The sequence below is a fragment of the Schistocerca gregaria genome, chromosome 4 (assembly GCF_023897955.1).
Source record: "Schistocerca gregaria isolate iqSchGreg1 chromosome 4, iqSchGreg1.2, whole genome shotgun sequence".
In the NCBI taxonomy this organism is placed as follows: Eukaryota; Metazoa; Arthropoda; class Insecta; order Orthoptera; family Acrididae; genus Schistocerca; species Schistocerca gregaria.
The window spans coordinates 222,789,280-222,798,771 of record NC_064923.1 but is presented as its reverse complement, the minus strand read 5'-3'; positions in this window follow the sequence as shown (position 1 = coordinate 222,798,771).

The following is a 9,492-nucleotide window of genomic DNA, read 5'->3' as shown; positions in this document are numbered from 1 at the left end:
ACTTCCCTGGGACGCTCTTGACGATACCATTGTCTCTCATGAACACTCTCCGCTGAGAAAAACATACTGGATTGTATAACTAAATAAGTCATCAAGCCACTCACATAGTCCACTATTCCACATACTCGTACCTTCTTTATCAGCCTGCAATAGGGTAGTGTCAAACGCTTTCTGTAAGTATAGGAGGGTAAAAGGGAGACCAAGCGATGAATACACTAAGCAACTTCAGAAGGATGTAGGTTGCAGTAGGTACTTGGAGATGAAGAAGCTTGCACAGATGTACGGAATTCACCTGTGGCCCTTCATTCATAATTCGCAGTATATCATGTGAGTAAAGGGCAAGCTGAGTTTCGCACAAATAATGCTTTCTAAACCCATGCTGATCTGTGCACATAAGTTTCTCAGTCACAGGAAAATTTACTGCAGCAAACTGATGTTAGCGATAATGACTTGTAATTCTGAAGGTCCATTCTTTTGCCCTTATTCCATGCAAGAGTCACCTGTGGTTTTTACAGTCTCTTGGAGATTTGGGCTGTACGAGAGATTCACGATAAATGTAAGCTAGGGAAGGGGTCAATACCGTAGGGTACTCTTTGAAAAACTGAATTGGGTTTTCACTTGGACCTAGAGAACTATTTTTTTCAGTTCTTTCAGTTCTTTCTCTACACTAGGGATGCTTATTGCTATGCTCCTCTATATGGGGGTATGTTCGATGGTCAAACGACGGTACGTTTTCACGATTCTCCTGCGTGGATGACTTTTTGAACTTCAAATATATGTCTAGGAGTGGATACCCAGGTGCTGAAGAAGACGATGATGATGATGGAGAAAGTAATTTTGCCTTAGTAGATGGATGTAGAACTGTAGGCTATCCCATAGAAAATGCAGACAAATTAAATTTAATAATCATTAAACAAATGTAACCCAATATTTAAATTGAAAGTAAATACAATAAAAGTAAAGATGCGAGAATCCCCACAAATTACGTTATAATTTTTCTGTATCCAATGCTATCCCAGCTGAAACTATTAGAATATCAACTAAACTAAGTAGGCAGTGATTCTCTTGTGACTGGAATATTCGTAACAAACCTGTAATATTGAATATTAAAACAACTTTCAGTACTAGACATACAAATATGTAAAGCAGACTATTATCTAGACTTTCCTAAATAATAAATCATTGTGTTTCAAAGAAGATATAATGTAAAACGGAAAGTAAATACTTATGTTTGCTCAAAGAGATTTTAATGAAAACAAATACCTCTCTTTTACTTACTGAATCAAGGCCGTATAGCAATAGAAAAATTAAATGAATTTGATCTGTCTCTAAAGTTATTTTAAGACTATGATATGATCAACCACGACCTTCGAAAATTATGCAGATATGGTATCCAGGACGATATCTACATGTGGTTTGTCATAGCTTACTCGCAGGCGAACATGCTGGAAATATGTTAGGGAAATAGGAATTACTTTCGAGGATGTAAGAAATTTAGTTGTGGAGTGCCTCCAGACTGTTCGTTATCCCCTCCAATACTCTCAGTGTTTGTAAATAATTTACCATGTCATTCGCCAGCTGTAGAGTCAGTGTTGTTTTCATATGGTATGAGCGTTTTGGTGTTAGGGTGAAAGGTAAACGGCACATAACATTGGCAAGTATGTACAACTTTTTGAAAGAGAAAATAACATGAAAATTATAACAAACAAGACCAAAATTGTTTTATACCATCTCCAAAATGTCGCAGTAGACATTATATTGAATAATATACACAATGCATCTATTTAGAAAGTGAAATCACTTCAAATGTCGACATAAAGAGCATAATTGCACAGGCAAAGGGAAAGGAACTGCTTGCATCGACAAACTATTTTGTGAGCATCAAAAAGTGACTTATTCAGACCTTTGTATGAACGTGACCTTTTACGGTTCGGAAACCTGGATTATATAACCATGCGACGTCTGGAGTCATTTTAAATATGATGCAGGAGGAGGATGGCAAACAACAAACTCTTTGAAGAACAGGGAATAAAGATCTCTACACTAACAACATGGAAATAAGGAGATGAATTAACTCACCGTCTCTAGTGACGCAATAGTTTTCCATTTAGTTTAATGAAGCGAATGATTCAAAACAAGACAATAAAATGAGAAACTACACTGCAGTACTCAAGATCAGAGATGATGTAAGAGTAGATTGGTATGAGGAAATAAACAGGGAACAGCTAGGAGTAGAAGATATTCTGACATCCAAGCTTCGGACAGAGCATTAAGAAGGACCAAAGAGGGTTCGATATGCAAACCGTAGCCTCCAAATCGTCGTTTCTTTAACACTTAGAATAACATCCCTCGTTTTCAGCAAAGGTGGGCGACAGGAGCGTTGGAAATGGACATTTTTTGCATAAAATATGAAAACTGGGCATCTCGTCGACTCATCCAACCTCCAGATAGTTAGTTGCAGTAGCGTGTTCCTGCTTTTTTCTTCCTTTTTTGTACAGGTAAAAACTACCACAAAACTTGTCTGTTAATAGGATATCCTGGTTGCACTTCTCATCGTAGACATAAATACTTTTAGCGACGATTGTAAAACTGGTAATATTTTCTTGGGGGACACATTTTTTACAGACCTGTGTAATAAAACTTCCCCGACTCGGTATCAGAAATATCGCCAAGAAAAAGAGACATAGAAATTATAATGACATCTTTGGAACTGCGTCGAAGTGGTATCGGAGGTTATTATCTCAAGGACGTAAAATAACATCTGCAAAGTTTTAATCTCCTACGTCAGCCTGTCGTATTACCACTTCAAGCAGCACGATGTTGCTCTCTGAAGTAACACCAACACAGTTGGCGAGGGCGCCACACTTGTTCAACAACGGTCCTTCCATGGCTTTGAGAGGCAGTTTAAGAATACCATCTTCAGTGAGTCAGGAGAAAGTACCATGTTCAGATTTGGCTTACCAGGCTGAGAAGAAATTCTGTTGTTTCTCCTGAGAGATTCAGCTCATTGTATAATTCATTACATCGTGATGAGTAGTTGTAATGCCGAATTTATTCCTGTGTGTATTAGAAATCAGATTTAAGTTCCGCACTGCTAGAATTACGTTAAGGGTAAAATGATTTAATACGACGTTTCGACTACGGCAATCGTCAGATATCAAAAAGCTTAGAACTTGTAAGCAAAGCTTATGTGTCAATACTAAAACCTATGCGTAATCTGATGATAGAGTAGCCAAAATGCCAGAATAAACTATAAAATTGAAATAAGTAATCCAAAAAGTTTTCTTCACAAAAGATTCACAATGATCGTTTGCTCACACAGGAAATTCACTTCCTTTATCAATACAGTACGTTAAAGCTACAATCGAAAACGCCGCTTTCAGCGATAGTTCTGCAATGTTGGTAGTGTGAGTCCTCAATGACCGCGGCATTGCCTTCAGCGTAATGTTTCGCCATTGTCTGTGCTCTGGCTGTCTGGGTGACCCGGAGATTTCCGCTTCGCATCGCATAAGTGACTGAGCGACTACCATATCGCACCGATTAAACCTGTAACTACGGATTTTTCAGAACGGCTTATGTGCCCGTCAGACTTATGCTACGATCCTATGTACTCTTTTCAATGATTTCTTCAAACCTTGTCCCACGAAGAGAGTCTTTCAGTTTCCCAAAGAGATGATAGTCGCATGGAGACAGGTCAGGACCATAAGGCGGGGGTTTCAGTGTTGTCCATCCGAGTTTTGTGATCGCTTCAATGGTTTTTTGACTGACATGTGGACGTGCATTGTCGTGCAACCGCAAAACATCCTGCTTTTTCCGATGTGGTCGAACACGACTCAGTCGATCTTGAAGATTCTTCAGTGTTGTCACATATGCAACGTAATTTATGGTGGTTCCACTTGTCATGATGTCCCAAAGCAAGAGTCCTTCGGAATCGAAAAACACCGTAGCCGTAACTTTTCCAGCAGAAGGTGTGGTTTTGAATTTATTTGAATTTGCGTGATACCACTCAATTGATTGCCTCTTCGTCTCTGGTGAAAAATGATGGAGCCATGTTTCATCACCTGTCACAATTCTTCCAACAAATCCATTTCCACCATTCTCGTACTATTCCAAAAGTTCGCTGCATACCGTTTTTCTGGTTTCTTTGTGAGCCACTGTCAACATCCTGGGAAACCACCTGGCACAAACCTTTTTTAACGCCAACACTTTCAGTATTCTGCAAACATTTCCTTCCCCTATCCCAACGTAGCGTGACAATTCGTTCACTGTGGTGCGACTGTCAGCAGTCACCAATTCGTTAACTCTCTGCACATTGTCTGCAGTGTGTGCAGTACGAGGCCTGCTGCTGCGAGGACAATCCTCAATATTTCCATGCCCGCTTTCAACACGTAACCTGCTTGCCCACCAACTAAGTGTACTGCGATCGACAGCAGCATCTCCACACACCTTCTTCAACCTCTTGTGGATGTTTCGCACTGTCGTGTTTTCACAGCACAGGAATTCTATGAGAGCACGTTGCTTCTGACGAACGTAAAGTGCAGCAGCCATCCTGAAGACATGCTGTGACAGCGCCATTCACGGGAGCAGATTGAATTAAGTTTGAAAACAAGCGGGAAGGATGTATCTACACACTGTAGAACTTTCAAACATGCAGAATGAAAATTGTATTTTTACAAAAATAGTGTGCATTTCTTTTGGAGTGACCCTCGTATTCCAATCTCTTTCTTTTCCAACAGATTTTACCCTCTACAGTTCTCTCTACCAACGTCGAAGCTATTATCAGTCGTCTTAACTGAAATGAAACTTCCTGGCAGATTAAAACTGTGTGCCCGACCGAGACTCGAACTCGGGACCTTTGCCTTTCGCGGGCAACTGCTCTACCATCTTTTTTTTCTCATTTTGTTCGATATTATTCGTTTCAATTGTTCGTGGCGAACGTCACCCGACGCCCGTTGAAGTTCGTTATTGATCCATTCACTCAGTTTTTTTATTACAGAGGGCAGCTAACCCTCTGACCGAACACGCTGAGCTACAGTGCCGACTATACCGGTACTCACAGCTTTACTTGTGGCAGTATCTCGTCTCCTATATTCCAAACTTTACAGAAGCTCTCCTGCGAACCTTGCTGAACTAGCACTCCTGAAAGAAAGGATATTGCTGAGACATGGCTTAGCCACAGCCTGGTGGACGTTTCCAGAATGAGATTTTCACTCTGCAGCGGAGTGTGCGCTGATATGAAACTTCCTGGCAGATTAAAACTGTGTGGTAGAGCACTTGCCCGCGAAAGGCAAAGGTCCCGAGTTCGAGTCTCGGTCGGGCACACAGTTTTAATCTGCCAGGAAGTTTCATATCAGCGCACACTCCGCTGCAGAGTGAAAATCTCATTCTGGTCTTAACTGATGTCCAGTCTCCATTTCTATTCTTCTTTTTACTGTTCGCTATTTGTTCCTTTCTTCGCCGATTCTGCAGAAAAGCTCCTCATTTCCTATCAGTTCACCTAATTCTCAATATCCTTCTACAGCAGCACACTTGAGACACTTAGTGTCTCGTTTTCCGGGTTTCTAACAGCCCCTTATTCACTGCCATAAAATGCTACGCTGCCAAGATTAAGGCCCATACTTTATATTAGCAGACTTTTCTTGACCAGGAATGCTCACTTTCTCTATGCTAGTCTACTTTCTATGTCCATCTCGCTTTGTCTATCAAGAGTTATTTTGCGTCCAACGTAGCAAAATACCTTGACTTTGTCTATTTCGTGTTCCCTAACCTTGATGTTAAGTTTCTCGCTAATATAATTTCTGTACTGCTCATTACATTCGTCTTTTTTCGGTTTACGATCAATCGATATTCTACACTCATTTGAATGTTCATTTCATTCAGGAGGTTATGTAATTCTTCTTCACTCTCACTGAGGATAGCAATGTTATCACTGAGTCATACAACTGATATTCTTTTACTTTTAATTTTAATGTAACACTTGAAAATATCTTTTATTTTCATCATTCATTCTGCAATATATAACGTGAATAGTAGGAATGAAAGACTGCATCCCTGTCTTACACCATTTTTAATCATAGCACTAAGTCCTTGGTCATCCATTCTTGTTGTTCCCACTTGGTTCTTGTACATAAGATGTATTCTTCTTCTTTCTCTACAGTTCACACCTATTTTTCTCAGAGTTTGAAATATCTTGTATCGTTTTATATGGGCGAACGCTTTTTGCAAGTCGATAAATGCTATGAATCTACCCTGATTTTTCGTAAAGCTTGCTTCAGTTATCCAATGCAACAACAGAACTCTCTGGTGTCCTTACATTTCCGAAAGCCAACCTGATCGTCATCTGATACTTAGTTTTCTTTTCCATTCGTCTCTTTACTACTTTTGTCACTAACTTTGATGTGTGAGCTGTTAAGCTGACTGCGCGATAGTTCTCGCACTCTCTCGCACTCATCTGTCCTTTCTGTCTTCCGAATTCTTTAGTTGATGCTTTCGGAAAAGTATGTTGATATGGCTCCAGACCCCTAGATTCTACAGACGAATTTGAATCGCGCACTTGTTTGGTACATCCATCGACGATATCAGAAATTCCGATGGAATGTTACCTATCTTTTCTGCCAGATTTTATCGCAAGTCTTCCAAAGGTCGTTTAAACTCTGACTGTAGTTCTGAATCCCCTATGTCTTCCACACGGGCTTCCATTTCTTCGTCAATCACGTCGAAATTCCTGCTCCTCGTAGAGACTTGCAGTGTTCTCTTTCCACCCGTGTGTTCTCTCCTCTGCGCGTAACAGTGGAATTCCCATTGCGGCCTTAATATTGACGATCTCGATTTCGATTTTAAGGAAGGCTGCTTTGGCTTTTCTACATGCTGAATCAGTCCTTCCAACGACCGATCGTTTTCCGATTTCTTCAGCTCTTCCCTCCAGGCACTCTTCCTTGCCCTCCCTTTACTTCCTTGTTTCACTTCTAAATGACTTCAGCAGTTAGTGGCGTTTAAATTTGAACTCCCGCACGCCGGTTACGTAATGGTAGTTATGTCTCCAATAGGTATAGGTGAGATTCGCAGGCAGCCAGACGATTTTGAAGTTGTTACATGAACTCTTCATATATCACGGTAGTAAATTCCACATCCATATTCTATTGCTGCTGTCGTTGTGGTTTTCGGTCCACGTTGGTGCAAGTCTCTTCATCTGTTCCTAACTATTGCAGTATACATATGCATGAAACTACTTGCTGCAGTCACACTTTTGTCTTCCTTCGTCATAATTTATACGCTCCTCGTGATTAATATTAATGAACATTTTTTAGTAATAACCGGTTGTGGATTGTAGTTTTTCCTTACGAAATGTTAGTTTTAACAATATAACGATAAATTTTTGGACAGTTGACAATGTTTTTGATACTCTGTTGTGTAGTTCATAACAGAATCTTTCGCCATTTTTACAAACTGGAAACTCTATTATTTTAACAATAATTCTCATTTCTGTGAGCACTGGCCTGTGAAATTCTGTAGTCTCTTTAGTGAAGACATACACACATATCTCAAGTGTTTATTTTAAATATCAGACACTGGATCACAGGCGCAGTGTATGAAAGACTCAGATCAAAACAATGGCCTGCAAGTTTGAAGCATTTTCCAGTTACGTTATGCAAATTTTTCACTTTTTCAACATTCAAATTTGAAGCGTTGAATTTGTTTCGATAACATTACAGATTTCAGAATAAAATATAAAAATACGGTAATCTCTCAATTTGCTAATGTAACACGTAGTATGTAAGGAGGAGCCACTCAGTGGAAATGTCTTTCGCCGTTTGTGTACTTGCGTTTCCTAGACGCAGCGTTGAGCTAACTTTTCCTGCAACTAATTCTAGATGATTCTCTCGCGCTGTCACGATTTTATCTTACAGACTGAATAATGTATGTCATGAAAACGTGCACAACAAATATCTATCGTCGGATGCATGTTCTAACATGAATGCGCTCGTAAAGAACTACTCGTTGTCGCTCAGATACATGTCTACTGGCAATTTGAATAAATGTACTCATAAGAATCTATCAGTAGCTATGAATCTCGTAGGTTTGCTCACGTTTTCTCAATAGACACATCTACGGCATAGGTCTTACACTCTCACTCGAGCTATCCAAGTAAACACACACATCAGAATGGTGTCACATCACTCCCAGACGCGTTTATAATATCGGTATTACCAAATATGACTTACAACAATTATCCTAACAATTACCTTAAAAATACTAAGGTTAAGGTGGGAAAGAGATGGCGTTTGCAATGTCAGAAGACTTGTTTGGTGTACCTCTCCATATTACTATATCCGATGAAAGCCTATTCAACTCCGAATAACTACTGCAGCCCACAATCTTTCTAATCTGCTTAATGTATTTTTCTCTTAGTGTCTTCGATTTTTATCCCCCCACCCCATTTCCCTCCAGTACTGAGGCGGCGACCCTTGATATCTCAGAATGTATCGTATCATCCTATCCCTTCATTTAGTCAAATTACGCAACCATTTTTTGTCTCCCATACTGTATTCGGTAGCTCCTCATTATTTACATGATCTACCCATCCAATGAGTAGTATTCTTTTACAACAAATTTCAGACGCTTATAATGACTTCTTTTCTGCACTGTTTAGGCCCATGTTTCACTTGCACAAAAGGTTACACTCCGGATACCCTCAGAAAAGATTTCCAAACTCTTATATCTAAATTGGAAATTAAATTGCTCTTCTTCTTTAATCTCGTTGCCATTGCCAGTCTATAGATTTTATTCCCTATACTTCGGCCATTATCAGTTATTCTGCTGTCCTAATAGCATTATTTACCTTCAACGTTTGGTGGCTCATATCCCAATCTAGTACCCTTTGCATCACCTATTTTAAATGGACTACATTCAATTACTTTGTTCTGCCTTTGTCGATTTTCATCTCATATCCTCCCTTCAATACACTGTACAGTCTGTTCAACAGCTCTTCCAAGTACTTTACTATCTCTGGTAGAATTGCAGTCAGCAAACCTCAAAGCTTTTATCTCTTCTCCATGAACAATAAATCCTTCTCTAAATTTTTCTTTGGTTTCCTTTAATTCTTTCTCAATGTATTGACTGAATAACATCGGGGATGAGCTACAACCGTGTCTCCCACTCTTCTCGACTACCGCCTCCCTGTCATGCCCCTCGACTACGATAACTGACGACTGGTTTCTGCACAAGTTTTAAGTAGCCTTTCGCCCTGTATAATTTACCCCTGCTACCTTCAGAATTTCAAAGAGTATATTCCAGTCAACAAATGCTATATGAACTTAGGTCCGGCTTACTTAATTTTTAAGAGACGTCGTAGGGTCAGAACGACTTCGCGTGTTTCAACATTTCGCTGTAATCCAAACTTATCTCCTCCATGGCCGCCTTTTACCAGTTTTTCCACTATTCTGTAAGTAACTGATCTTAGTATTTTCCAACCCTTACTTATTCAGGTGATAG